The 15548-nt window shown below is 38.9% G+C and overlaps 1 protein-coding gene across 2 annotated transcripts in view; it reads right to left on the reverse strand.

Annotated features, from left to right (window-relative positions):
* Positions 1-15548, reverse strand: part of SLC9A9 (solute carrier family 9 member A9) — a 659022-nt gene that overhangs the window by 84971 nt on the left and 558503 nt on the right. The window lies entirely within an intron of this gene.

The following is a 15548-nucleotide window of genomic DNA, read 5'->3' on the forward strand; positions in this document are numbered from 1 at the left end:
AAGCAGATGCACAGTGAGGAGGGCTGGACCCCCCCAGCCACTCAGAGCCCCCCACTTCCTTATACCAACACCTCCCTGGCCCTTCCTCTCTGTAGCCCTGATACCCTTAGTAACACAGCATTGGATTCTGTGAATTTGGGGCCAGGATTTTCTAGAATCTCTCCCTTTCCTTTCTATTCCTATTGCAACAACCATAATTTAGGGCTTTGTGGCTTCTCCTTAATCACTGATGTTAGAATCAATCTTTCTAAAACAAGACTCTGTGCCACTCCTATGTCTACAAATCATCAGATTCCCCATTATCTATGGAACCAAACCCAGACACCTTTACCTGATACTAAAAATCTTTATGGAGTTCCTCAAACATGGCTTTTTAGTCCCTTCTCTAATATCCAACACTGAATGTACCAAGCTGCCATCCCCACTTTCTCCCAAGCATACAAAGTACTTTCCCACATTCTCACCTTTGCTTTGCCTAAAAAACTTATAAGCATTATCTAGTGTTTGATACTTCACAGTTTTCAAAATGGTTTCACTTAACCTTTTTCCATTTAAAAATTATGGTTACTGAGTGGGGTAGGTACAATTATACTCATTTCACAGATTAGAATATATTGGTTCTGAGCAGGTCTAGAACTTGAGGTTCCATAGCTGAAGGTCCAAGGGAGGTCTAGTGGCCAGATCTTCAAATTTGTTCTACTCTATAGTTCTGTGTTGCTTTTCTCTCTCCTGCATCCGGCCTTTCCTCTGCATCCCTCCAGCTGCTCCTTGTCAATTCTACCTTTTCCTCAAAGTCCCGCTCAGACCCACTAACTCCATGAACTTTTCCAAAATAATCCAGGGGAGTTATGGCTCTCTCTCCTCTGAGCTCTTCACAGCTCCTTTGACCTTGCCTGGTACTTAAAGCAATTAGGTGAAGAGGCCTGGGGGTTCCTGGATAAGGGCCTGAGGTCAGCTTAGATTAAGTATTAAAACTTTTTGATCATGACTCCAGTTAAGAAACACATTATATATCAGAAAGCAGTGTGTGCGTGTGTGAGCACGTGTGCGTGCATGCACACACACATACATACACACCTCTGAAATAAATTTCATGAAATAGTATTAACTTCTAATTTTGCAATGCACTCTTGTATTTTCTCTCCCCTGCTTTTGTTTATTAAAAGTGCTGGTTAGGAACCCACTAAATTGATCAGAACCATTAGTGAGTTCTGATCAGCAGTTTGGAAAACTCTGGTTTAAATCCAATCTGTCTCTTCTAAATGGCCTAGACAACATTTTCAAAGATTTGCAAGAGATTGAGCAAGCAAAATGGCTATGTTCATCAGCGATTTAATCGGTAATTCCTAACAGGAACACAAACAGCTCTCACAATGGCTAAGCCAGGAAGGAAGAGCTCCAGCTTCTACTTGCTGGAAAGTCAAGGACAGGGATTATTTTTTTCCCAGCTTTACTGAGGTACAATTGACAAATAAAAATTATATAAATTTAAGGCATACCACATGATATTTGGGTATATGAATACATTATGAAATGATTGCCACATCAAACTAGTGAACAAATCCATCACCTTACGTAGTTACCATTTGTGTGTGTGTGTGTGTGTGTGTGTGTGTTGAGAACACATAAGGTCAACTATCTTATTAGCACATTTTAAGTATATGATTCAGTATTGTTAAGTATAGTCACCATGCTTGCCCTTTAGATTTCCAGAACTTATTCATCCTGCATAAGTGAAACTTAATACCTTTTGACCAACATCTTCCCATTTCCCTAAACCTCAACCTCTGGTAACCAGCATCATATTTCCTACTTTCATGAGCTTGAACTTTCTAGGTTTCACATATAAGTGAGGTTGTGCAAGATTAGGGATTCTTTTTTATAACTGAAGTATAGTTGACATATAATTTTAGATAAATTTCAGGTGTATAGTGTAGTGGTTCAAGAATTCTATATATTACTCAATGCTCACCATAATATATGTAGTCATCAAACAACATTACCACAATAGTTGACTATATTCCCTGTGCTGTACTTTTCATCTGTGTGACTTATTTCCTTTATAACTGGAAGTTTGTACCTCTTAATACCCTTTACCTATTTTACCCATCTCATCACCCACCTACCCTCTGGCAACAACAAATTTGTTTTCTGTATTTAAGAGTGGGTCTTTTGCTTGTTCATTTACTTTGTTTTTTAGATTCCACATATAAGTGGAATCATGTAGTATCTGTCTTTCTCCGTCTGACTTATTTCACTTAGCATAATATCCTATAGGTCTATCCATGTCATCACAAATGGCAAAATCTCATTCTTTTTTTATGGTATATTCCATTGTGTGTGTGTATTCCATTGTGTATATATATATATATATATATATATATATATACACACACACACACACATTGTATATATATATCACATCTTCTTTATCCATTTATCTATTGGTGGACACTTGGATTGCTTCCATATCTTGGCTATTGGAGATAATGCTGCAATAAACATCAGGGTGCATATATCTTTCCAAATTAGTGTTTTCATTTTCTGGAAGTAATTACCCAGTAGTGGAATTAATGGATCATATAGTATTTCTATTTTTTTAAGTTTGTTTGTTTGTTTGTTTATTTTGAGAAACAGAGAGATGCAGAGAGAGATGGAGGGAGAGGATCCCAAGCAGGCTCCATGCCGTCAGCACAGAGCCCAATCTGGGGCTCAGTCTCATCAACTGTGAGATCACGACCTAAGTCAAGATTAAGAGTTGGTCGTTTAATTGACTGAACCACCAAGATGCCCCAGTATTTCTATTTTTGATTTTTTGAGGATCCTCTATATTGTTTTCTGCAGAGGTTGTACTAACATATGTTCCCTCCAACAGTACATGAGGGTTCCCTTTCCTCCACATCCTCACCAACACTTGTTATTTCTTGTCTTTTTGATGCTAGACATTCTGACAGGTGTGAGGTAATATCTCATTGTGGTTTTGATTTGCATTTCTTTAGTGATTAGTGATGTTGAGCATCTTTTCATGTGTCTGTTGGCAATCTACATATATTTTTTGGAAAAACATCTATTTAGGTCCTCTGCTCATTTTTTAATTAGATTTTTTTGGTGTTGAGTTGTTAAGCTCTTTATAATTTTTGAATATTAACCTCTCATTGGATATATTATTTGCAAATATTTTCTTCCATTCAGTAAGTTGCTTTTTTGTTTTGTTGATAGTTTCCTTTACTGTGCATAATACTTTTCATTTTGATATAGTACCAATAGTTTAGTTTTGCTTTTGTTTCCTTTGCCTGAGGAGACATATCCATAAATATGTTGCTAAGGCCAATATCTAAGAGATTACTGCCTATGTTTTCTTTTAGGAGTTTTATGGTTTCAGGTTTCACATTTAGGGCTTTAATTCATTTTGAGTTTATTTTTGTGTATGGTGTAAAAAAGTGTTCTAGTTTCATTCTTTTGCCAGGAGCTGTCATGTTTTCCCAACATCACTTATTGAAAAAGCAATCTTTTCCTCATTGTTTATTCTTACCCCCTGTGTTATAGATTCATTGACAATATAGGCATGGGTTTATTTGTAGGCTCTCTATCCTTCCCATTGATCCATGTGTCTAGTTTTTACCATTACCATACTGTTTTTATTACTATAGCTTTGTAGAACATCTTATAATCTCAAATTATGATACCTCCAGCTTTGCTCTTCTTCCTCCAGATTGTTTTGGCTATTTGAGGTCTTTTGTGGTTCCATACAAATTTGAGAATTGTTTGTTCCAGTTTTGAGAAAAATGCTATTGGTATTTTCATAAAGACTGCATTGAACCTATAGATTGCTTTGGATAATATGGACATTTTAACAATATTAATTTCTCTCGTCCATGAGCCTGGTGTATCTTTCCATTTGTTTGTGTCATCTTCAATTTCTATCATTAGTGTCTTAAAGTCTTCAGAGTATAGGTAATTCATCTCCTTGATTAAATTTATTTCTAAATATGTTATTCTTCTGGTGCAATTGTAAATGGAATTATTTTCTTAATTTTTCTTTCTGCTATTTATTATTAGTGTGTATAAACACAACAGATTTCTGTGTATTAACTTTTTTTTTTTATTTCTAGGAGAGAGAGAGAGAGAGACAGCATGAGCAGGGGAGGGTCAGAGAGAGAGGGAGTCACAGACTGAAACAGGCTCCAGGCTCTGAGCTGGCAGTCAGCACAGAGCCCGATGCGGGGATCGAACCCACGAACCGCGAGATCATGACCTAAGCGAAAGTCGGACGCTTAGCCGACTAAGCCACCCAGGCGCCCCATGTGTATTAATTTTGTATCCTACAACTTTACTGAATTCTTCATTAGTTCTGATATTTTTGTTGATACTCTATATAGTATCATGTCATCTGCATATAATGACAGTTTTACTTCTTTCTTACCAATTTGGATGCCTTTTATTTCCATTTCTTGCGTGATTGCTATGGCTAGGACTTCCAGCACAATGTTGAATAAAAGTGGTGAGAGTGGACATCCTTGCCTTGTTCCTGATCTTAGAGAAAATGCCTTTTCACTATTGGGTATGATGTTAGCTGTGGGGTTTTCATACGTGGCCCTTATTATGTTAACATTTGTGTCTTCTAAACCCACTTTGTTTGAGAGTTTTTATCATGTTGTATTTTGTCAAATGTTTTTTTCTGCATCTATTGAGAGGGTCATATGGTTTTTATCCTTCCTCTTGTTAATGTGATGTATCATACTGATTGATTAGTGAATATTGAACTACCATTACATCCCTGGAATAAATACCTCTTGATCATGGCAAATGATTCTTTTAACATTTGTTGGATTTGATTTGCTAATATTTGGTGAGGATTTTTGCATCTATATTCATCAAGGATACTGGCCTGTAGTTTTATTTTTTTGTAATGTCTTTTTCTGGTTTTGGTATCAGGGTATTGCTGACCTCACAGAATGAATTTGAGAAGTTTTCCTTCCTCTTGTATTTTTGGAATAGTTTGAGAAGAATAGGCATTGATTCTTTAAATAATTGGTAGAATTCACCTGTGAAGCCATCTGGTCCTGGACTTTTTGTTTGTTGGGAGTTTTTTGATTACTTATTCAATTTTGTTACTAGTAATCGTCAAATTTTTCTACTTCTTTCTGATTGAATTTGGAAGATTGCATGTTTCTGGGAATTTAAGGGATAGAGATTCTTGATGGGCTAATTGATAGAGGCATGGGGTATATCCGTGTCACCGTGGGTCATCTTCAAGGGATTTGTGAGTGCCAGAGATGTGGGGAGGAAGATTTCTTAATAAGACATATCTGTATACTGAGAAGAGACTTATGTGCTCATCATAATCTTGAGTATCATAGGAAATCAGCTAGAATTTAAAAATAATAAAAATGTAATAAAATTGTTTATATCTGAATAGTGGGTCTGAGGCCTTCAGGCCTATAAACCTGTCACTGAATTTAGTATCATTTCAACTTTATGAAGCACTTGATGTTTGCAAAGTGCTTGTACAATTATCAATTATCATAATGTTCATCTTCTAAACATTTTAGTTCAATGAAGGCCTGAGGACTTCAAATTAAGAATTAAAAAAAACCCAGGAAATAATTGGTCAAGCTAAAGACAAGGCTTCTGAGCTTGTGCTGCTGAAGCTGTTTCAATGTGGAACACCTGCTTCTCAGTTGGGGGCCCCTCTTCTTTTTGGCACCTGGGGTCTTCAGTGCATGCAGCCAGCCTGGGGCAGCCACTCCCCTGGACTGACACTGCACCGACACTGGCACGCTGCTGTTGGGGAGCTCCAAGCAGGATGTGTGTCTACACAAAGCAGGGGAGGGAAAGGCAAAGCTCTTGGCACCTGCAATCCCAGCACTAGGCAGCAGTGCAGGATGTGAGGAGGGGGTTTTCGACTGCTGGGAAAGAGTAGTGAGGAAAGGGAGAAGCAGTTGCCCTCTTTCCTGTTCCCGCTATTAACTGCATAATAAAAGATTAGAGGTAGACTTGCTTAGAATTAGAAGCCTGTGTATACAAGCTGGAAATCAGCTCTGGCTATGTTTACAGTGAACAGGTCGGTGAAACCCAACACACGGGTGGATTTCAAGAAATACCAAGGAAATGGTTTCAAGAAATGTAAAAAGTAATTGTTTGAGGATGTGTCTGTTTCCTTTGGAAAAAGGTTAGCTCTCCCCTGCGTCCTCCCGTGCATTTAAAAGCCCAGAGCATCAGCTACCCCTGGCAAGTACGGTCCCCCAAAAACAGTATGGGCTGAGGGCTGGTGGCATTCTAGTGCATCAGTTTTGGGGGGGGAAAGCAGCCTTTTCTTTGAAGGTGAATTTTACTTCAACATTTCTGTTACATTAGATAAAACTTCTGTCAGAAACTCTCCCATTTCTGACCATAGATTGGGAACTGAAATATGAGGAGCTGAGCTGAAAGACTGACTTAGCTTTTTAAATTAGGAAACATTTAGAGACGAACAAAAAAACCAGACTCTTACATAGGGAGAACAAATTGCTGGTTGCCAGAGGGGGGTGCGGGGTCGGGTGGGAGGATAGGTGAAATAGATAAATGGGATCAAGGGTGCACTTACCCTGATGAGCACTGAGTAATGTATCAAATTGTTGAATCATTATGTTATACACCTGAAACTAATATAACACAGTATCTTAGTTATACTTCAATAGGAAAGAGAAATAAATAAAAATGGTTAAAATGGTACATTTTATGTATTGTGTATTTTACCACAATAAAAAAATTACTCAAAGAACTTGATAGAAAATACAAGATGCTTCTAGGAACCTTTCAAGGTGCAGCATTCCCGTGTCTTATTACCATTGCAGCGTGGAGTTAATGCTTACAGTCCCGGGGGAGAGTACCAGGATGATCAACTGTCCCACCGTGCCTACGACGGAGGGGGTTGGTTCTTGGGAAGCAGGACTTTCCGCGCCAAAACAGAAAAACATAAAAAAAGTTGGTCATTCAACAGTACATGGCAAAGGCACTTCTTGAATGACAAGAAGGCAAGATTGCTACTGGTGGAGAGCGAGGTGAGGAAGTAAGTAGCGAGGCAGACTTCATGTGGGAAAGCACGCCCAATCAAGGCTTCTTGCACCTACCACAATGGAAATGTATTTTATTTTATTTTATTTGTTTGCAATTTCATTTAAAACTGGATTGCCTTGGCTTCTTTACTTTTCTGATGACCAGTGGACAATATGAATAAGGAGACAGTGCGGACCTGGCCTAAATAGGGCTGGAGATGCTGACAAAGGATATGATGATGGACATAATGCAGAATGCAGAGACTGCCTGTTTTGTAAGCGTCCAAGTTAAACCCCTTGGGTCTTCTGGAGGATAAACAAACAACTGAAATGGCTTCCTTTGATGAGCCACTTGGCTGCTCAAGGGCAGAATCCCCTGATCATCTTTTTTTTTGCTGGCTACCAGCACTCAGCACTGTACCCCAAGTATGAAAATCAAAATTTGTGTTTCCAAATGACTTTTCTTTTGCCTGTTCAACTTCTCTTTCTCATATTTAAATCCTGTTTGATTTTTTTTGCCTTTGTTAGAGGAAAGAAACCAGTCTATTATTTCCCCTTATGTACAAATCAATAGCATGTTAATAATTTAAAAAAATAGACCAGAAAGTATTCTGGTAAACTTTAACAATTATACCACTGGATCATTTTTGTTAGTGAAATGTAAGTACCAATCTCTTACTGAAATAATACGTTTGTCTTTTAATACATTTATATTTTGAAACACATCCTCAGTGTTCCAAAGTATCTTTCAAAGAAGAATGAAAACATTCCTGTCCTCATTTTTATCCACATAGGAAACTGGTGGGTGTTTTCATTAGCAACTATCCAGAATCATTTTAAGTTTTCTGCTCTCCCCATCGCACCACTTTCCACATGGCCATGAGTTCTCTTCATTATAACAGATTGGACTGTGTGATTCTGTGCTTAAGGTGCTGCATTGGTCTCCCGCAGTCAATAAGATAAAATCCATTTTCTTGACTGTGACACAGGTGGTTCTGCCCAATCTGTCCACACGATAACTCTCCAGTTTCACTTCCCAGTGATCCAGTCACACGGAAACTCTCACCATTTTCCAAACACGTCACATCTTGCTTGTGTCTTTGCCTGAGCTGTTCCCATTGCCAGAAAGTCTCTCACATCCTCAGCCCAGCTCCTTACAGAGTCTTACTTTTTTCCTACCCAGTTCCAAAGTTACTTCTGTGTGGCTTCCCTGATTCTTCAGAGCTGGTTAGTGGCCATGCCAGCCGCTGGCTTCCACAGTATTTTGCTCATAACTTTAATATAGTTCTTACTCATTGCTGGCTGCTGTCTCTACCTCATTAGGATACTGGCATCTTGAGGGCAACTAGCATTTCTTATTTATCTTACCATTTCTTATATTGTGACCTCAAAAGAAGCTCAAAGACATACTTATATTTGTTCTTAGAGGAGAAGCATTAAAACTAAATTCAGTTAAAACAATGGAAGAGTATTTAAACAAAATACTTATTTTTTCTTCAGGGGGAATAAATATTAAAACTAAATCTAATTCTGGAAGAATTAAATGCGTAGGTGCCTGATAAGTGACTGTCACACAGATGAATCAGATTTGTGACAGAAAGGAAACTTCAAAGGCCCTTCAGCCTATGATACATTGCTCTCTACCTTTAGCTACCTGATTTATTAAAAATATAAAATTAATACCAATAAGAGAAAATTCTGATAATACTAGGTGTAGGGAATAAGAATGTCATGCTCTGCTTCAAAGGCTGACTGCCCTGTTCTTGGGAGACTACCTCCTTTCTCGTCTTTCTTCCAATTCTGTGCCTTGCAGGCAGATCCATTCAGGCTCCTTTCCGCTATTCATGCCACACCTGCATGGGTTCTCCATGGTGGTCCCTCTGCTCACTATGCTCTTCCTCCCTTCCCATTGTTTCATTTCATGTTAGGAAATCCCAATTCCTCCATGGGCTCTTTGCCACATGACTAAAAGAACAGTATTTATTTCTCCAACCATCTCTCCCTCCTCTAACCGGCAGGATACTTATCTCTTTGCCCACTTATTTATGAGTTGCTTTGACGTACGTTGAGAAGCTGTCATCACCATCTACCTGGGGAAGTGAACTTTAATTAGGGAAGGCCATGTCTGCCCACATGCATTGTGTTGTGTCTACCACAACTTCACACGCAGACAAGGGCTGAATAGTGTGGTCCCTCGGGCAGACCCGGTCTCTGTCTCTCTGTCAAGTGAAAATATGTGAGGCTGGTGGCAATGGCTCATGCTAATAATGTGTTTCTGGGAGCTCATGAACGTGTTGGCAGCCTGTTAATACCTTGGCTCCTACAGTCGAGAAGGAGTGACCAAGTAACAATTGAAGAAAATTTAAGCAAAATACTCTTTCCCATAGGGAAGAGATATTAAACCTAAATTCAAATCTGGCAAGATTAAGGTAATACATATATTTTTGTCAGTCTTAACATTTTTCCTTCTTTTTTTTTTTTCAAATAAAATGATTCAATGCTGACCCAGAAATCTTCAAATATAACATCTTACAGCTAATGACAAAACACCACAGCTTCACCTGAAAGGTACAATTGAAAGATTTCCTTTATCACGAGAAGGTACAAGAGGAATAATTATCATCAAAGGCTTGTATTGCTTTCATTGTGGAACAGCAAAATGCTGCACTTCTCTATCAAGTCAAAATTGCTATCTGTGGTGTAATTTACAGAAAAATAACTATGGAATGATGGACTATAACTTAGAAAAATCATAAATGAAGCAATTGCATGCACAGAACAGAGAACACAAAGAAACTGCCTAACATCATCCATTGACTCAAGATCAGATAAGAAGAATTATATATGACTTATAGCCTAAGTGGAAACTTTCATTTATGTGGTGACTGAAGACTTTCTTATGGTATTAAAATATGGTTGTTGCAACTGAAAGTTATAAGCATACAAGATAATGGATATTTTGGTCACTCAGAGATAATAAATGACAATGAGTACTAAGCAGATTATATGATGTCTCCGTTTAAGAGATGTAGACATCAACAGGCAGTCATGATAATATAATGAAGCTAACATTATTGAGCACTTTCCTAAGTGCTTTGTGTTAACTCATTTAATTCCCAAAACAATCCTCGGAGGTGGGAACTTCCAGTATTTCCATTTTGCAGTTAGAGACCAGGCACAGAGATGGTGAATACCTTTCCCAAAATTACATTGCTAGTAAGCAGGCAGGTTACAATAGCAAATTAGTATATCCTGGCCCGTGAGCCAGAGTTTCCTCAGTTTGATGAAAACCCAAGAGTGGAACGTCTACATGTACCTTTCTTTATACCACAGTCATGTTCCTGAAAAGACATCTGTAAATGAGAAATCTAAAAGCAGAGCCAGAGTGGAATGTAAGGTTTATGAGAACTTGTCAATGGCTGTGTCCCTAGACCAGGACAGTGGCTGGCTCATGGTAGGCTCTTGATAAGCGACTTAGTCTTAGTAATGACTAAGTGAGTAAACAGTGAAATGAGAAGGATCTAATAGGGTGCTTTGCAGTGAGAAAGTGCTCAATAGATTTTTTTAAAAAATTGGACTTAGAGGAATTTATTTTATGAATCCATTCTAGAAGAGGAGTCATCTTCTGATTTCTTATATGCATAAATCCAGATTTTCATATCATTTGCTTAAAGTAAAGATGAAATGGGAAAGCATTTTCATTTAATAGAATATTCCTAAAACTTTTATAGAAAAGGGAAAACAAAGGAAGGATGTCAAAACTCTTGTAGAATCCTAAGATTATTGTAGAAACCTTAGTTATCTTGGGACCCATAACTTTTCACATTCACGGTGGGGGGATCCAATAGTTTTGGGCAAGAATTCACAAAGTCCTACTTGTAGTCACTTCTCAGGCCTCCAGAAGAGTTTTTAGTCCAGCTATGGAATACTGCAATGTGTTGAGGTTATGGAGTCTTGAGAAAACTGTACCATTTAACTGTCTTAATCATGTTTTGGCTCTGAGAGGTAAATGAAAAAGTTTCCAATAGTTAAAAAAAAAACCCTATTTTAATAACTCACCAGATTTTCTCTAAACTTTTTTTTTTTTTTAAATGTTTTATTTATTTCTAGGGGAGAGAGAGAGAGAGACAGCTTGAGCAGGGGGAGGGTCAGAGAGAGAGGGAGTCACAGGCTGAAACAGGCTCCAGGCTCTGAGCTGACAGTTAGCACAGAGCCCGACGCGGGGCTCGAACCCACGAACCATGAGATCATGACCTAAGCGAAAGTCGGACGCTTAACCGACTAAGCCACCCAGGCGCCCCATTAACTCACCAGATTTTCTCATAGATTTAGCTAAAATAGAGGACACTAATAGAAATACCCATTATATGGAATAAGAAGTCATGAAGACCTAAGGCATGTCCTGAGCAAGACAGTTTATGTTTCCATCCAGGTACCATTAATATCCCCCTACATTGGTTCTTACCAACCAGTTGTGGGAACACAAGGATCCAGAAAGCTAGTGGGTTTGGTTTTGTTTTGTTTTGTTTTTTTCAGTAGATTTTAATTTCATTTCACTTAGGTGCTATCTCAAGACCTATCTATAAAGATCTTTCTACACTAGCACCTATGAGGACAAGGATGACCAAAAGTCAAGCTGAATATCCAGTGGATTATCCACCTGGATAAGAGTGGTAGCTGCACTGCTGCCAGGTGCAAGCTTAGCTCCTCCTTACAGCCAGGTTCTCAGGGGGAAACAGTTACAATGTCATGTGTATCATATGCAGAGAAAGTCTTTAGAAAGCTGATTACTTATATTTCCAATATTTTCAAAATCTGCTTACTGAAACCACTTATGAAGTTATCTGTTTACATTTTGCAAGCGAGGATTATAAATGCTTTTAATTTATAGCTTTTCCAGAGAGGTCTCCCCGCCCCCTCCTCCAGTTAAACTCTGGTGATACCAGTATCTCTCTTTCCTATGCTAAGACCCACTTTCCATTTGAAAGGCTTTTGGGGTCATGACTTATTTTAATGAGGAAAATAAGCAAGACTTCATGAGGGTCGACAATATCTACACTGTTTGCTGCTGGGTCCTCAGAACCTTATATATTGCCCGGCATATAGTAGGCACTAAATAAAATTGAATGAAAGATATCCTCTGCCTCCAAACTGTGAAGCTTTTGATAAGCCACCAAAGAAGCTATCATATACAACTGCCAATTGTATGCCAGGCACACCTGTGAACAATAATATCACACATATATCTGTGCTACCAAAACTCAGTGGATGGACCACCAGAGCCAGGATCCTTGGATTCTTTAGGCGGACACAGCCTGCTCTTTGTTGATTACGAATGCTGGCTTCAAGTCCATCAGTAACCTTGGATATGCTTTTTCTCTCCTTTGGGCTCTGTTGCCTCATTTATAAAATGGGGATCATAGAGCTAACATTCCTTGCACATCTGAGAGTTTTTTGTGAAGTAAACTCAAGTCATTCACAAGGCTACAGTATTACCCCAATAAATAATTCATGGCTGCTTCTGCTAGTCAGAATAAGTAAAACTGCAATGCAGTGATCATCATTTAAAATGGAAATTGCTGCTCACAATATTCATACCTACAATTTAAAATAAGTATGACTGTGTGGGATATAATGAATCCTGTCAGGTTTTAGGAGGGGAAGGGTTTTTTTTTCCCCCTCTTTTTTTTTAAGACTATAACGTAATTACATTTAAATTCCTTAAATACTTGGTTCCCAGTGTCATTTTGGATGATCCTGATGTTCGCCTTTACTTTCCTGGAATGCAGCCCCAGCCTGTCACACTTTGGTAGAGGAAGGGGTCTGTTATCTCCCACTTCTCTTGCCAGACTCTTTAATGGAAAACTCGAGAGCTGCAGCATCCACACATCTGCCATGGGCATTTCATTTTGTTGGCAATACCTCAGTGCACTCTTCATTCCAAACCAGCAATGGGACGGGAAGGAAGTCTCCATCCCTGTGGTTTTCTGTCATTCTGTTACTGTGTCAACTTGCCAATCCATTGTTATCTTTGCACTTTCTTACATTTATGTAAAAGGTTGGCAACCACATAATAATTCCTTATTCTCAGTTGATGTCAGTATACAGGAAGTGCTAAAAATGATTTTGGCTGCCCTTTTTATTTTGGAAAAGGTCATTCTTATCTGTGTCATTCACAATTGTAAGACTAATATATACATGCACATGTCTTAAGGAGAGACACGATAAATGATAGACTGGAAAGAGACTTGGGAAGTAGACAGCTGAGTAGGATCATTAGTCACCTGTGAATAAGGCGGCCTATGGTTCCCATGCCGGCTGTAACACTGCACATCTGAGCAAATCATTTTACCTGGTGTCTTAAAAATATGGATAAGAGGATATCACTTTCTGCTTCTAACCTCCTTGTTATAAGAGATTGTTAGTGAGGATGATAGGTGGCTCTAAAATTTTGAGCTCTGTAAACTAATTAAATTAACACACAATAGGCAAGATAAAATGTATTCAAAGTCACCCTGACAGAGAGTGGGTTCTAAGCCTGATCCAGGCTTACATGCAGCAGATGAAGTGTACTAATTAAGCCTAAGGGAGGATGAACCAACCATAGGAAGGAGGTCAGAAACAAGTGAGGAAACAGGTGGGAAACAGATCCACGTCTGCTGTGGTGGCTGTGCCTGCCTGGGGAGAGGGCACTGATTCTTGGGAGTATAGATATTTATTGGATACCAAATGGCAGTCTGGGTGAAACCCCAAAATTACCTACTTTATTTTGCCCTGGTTTTGAACTCAGTTAGCAACCTACAATAACTATTTGGGGGCACCTGGGTGGCTCAGTTGGTTAAGTGCCCGACTTTGCTCAGGTTATGATCTCATGGTCCATGGGTTCGAACCCCATGTCAGGCTCTGTGCTGACTTCTTGGAGCCTGGAGACTGCCTCAGATTTTGTGTCTCCTCTGTCTCTTCCCCTCCCCACTCTCTCACACACACACACACACTCTCTCTCTCTCTCTTTCTCAAAAATAAACATTAACAAAATAATTATTTGGATTTCCCTGCTACATCAATGTCTAGAATGAAGGTGCCCTGAATAGAAAATACTGCTTGCTTGCTTCTTTCATTCATTCATTCATTCATTCATTCATTCATTCATTCATTCATTCATACATTCATCCATCCACTCATTCATTCATTCAACAAATATTCACTGAGTGTCCACTATGTGGTAGGCACTGTTCTATGCCCTGAGGACACATTAGTGACTGAGAACAGACCCAAATCCTTGTTTCAAGAAAGCACATAACCTGGTTGGAGGAGACCATTAAAACAAATTAATAAAATACATACTGTGTCAGATGGTAATAAGTGTTATGGTGAAAAATGAAGCAAATAAGGGATGAAGGAGTGCTCCTGTTGGGATTGCTAATTTAAATATGGAGCCAGGAAAGTCTCCCTGACAATTTGAATGAAAGAGAGAAGGAGGGAAGCATATGGATGTCTGAGGGAAGAGTGTCCCAAGGAGAGGGAAGAGTCAGTGGAAAGGCCTGGAAGCAGGAATGTGCTTGATACATCTCAGGAAGGCCAGAGTGAGCCAGGGAGCAAGAGAAAGAAATAGGTCACTAGAAACCAGGCTGTGACTTGAATCTTCCCATGGCTGGGAAAGGACATTTCTCCCTATGGGGATACAGATCATGATTTAGCAATTTGGTGTCCTCCGTAGTTTTTTGGGGGAAATGTTATGGAAATGTATATGTGTATTAATTATGCTATGAAAAAGTAAAAAAGAAAGCAAACTATCTGAGAAACCATGGCTTGTTTTACTGATGCCAACAGTACATTAAGAGAGTCTTTCTAGGGTCTGAATTTTGGGTATAAATTGAATGCGAATTGTGTACTGTGATGCTTGGTTTTGTTATTACCCAATAATTGGCTTGTTGACCCAATTATTCAGTAGATGTGGGCCAACATCTCAGTCACTGATCAGTTGACTTTAAGGAGATAATCCTCAGTAATGTGAGTGAGCCTCATGTAGACAGTTGGATGACTTTCATAGCAAAACTGAGGCTTCCTTAAGGAAGAAAGAATTCTGCCTCAAGACTGCACCATTAGTTCCTGCCTGAGTTTTCAGACTGAGAGCCTGGCCTACAAAGTTTGGACTTGCACCCCCCCCCCCACATTCGCATAAGCCAATTCCTTGAACTAAATCTGTGTATAAGTACATGTATATGTATATGTATACATACGTGTGTATACATATATAAATGTATATATGTATGTGTATGTACATATATATCTATGCATGTGTGTGCGTGTGTGTGTGCACTCACACACACACGTGTGTATACTCCTTCTGGTTCTGTTTCTGTCTGTATGGAGAATCCTGACTGATACAGTGCACATGAAGGCTTATTTATTCTTCTTTTCCTTTTATCAGTAATTCCTTATGATGCCTCATTTGCATGATGCAATGTTACTAAAATGAAACTTGAGCAACTCCAAACTGCACAGTCAGTT

The sequence above is a fragment of the Crocuta crocuta genome, unplaced genomic scaffold (genome assembly GCF_008692635.1).
Source record: "Crocuta crocuta isolate KB4526 unplaced genomic scaffold, BGI_CrCroc_1.0 scaffold337, whole genome shotgun sequence".
Lineage (NCBI taxonomy): Eukaryota > Metazoa > Chordata > Mammalia > Carnivora > Hyaenidae > Crocuta > Crocuta crocuta.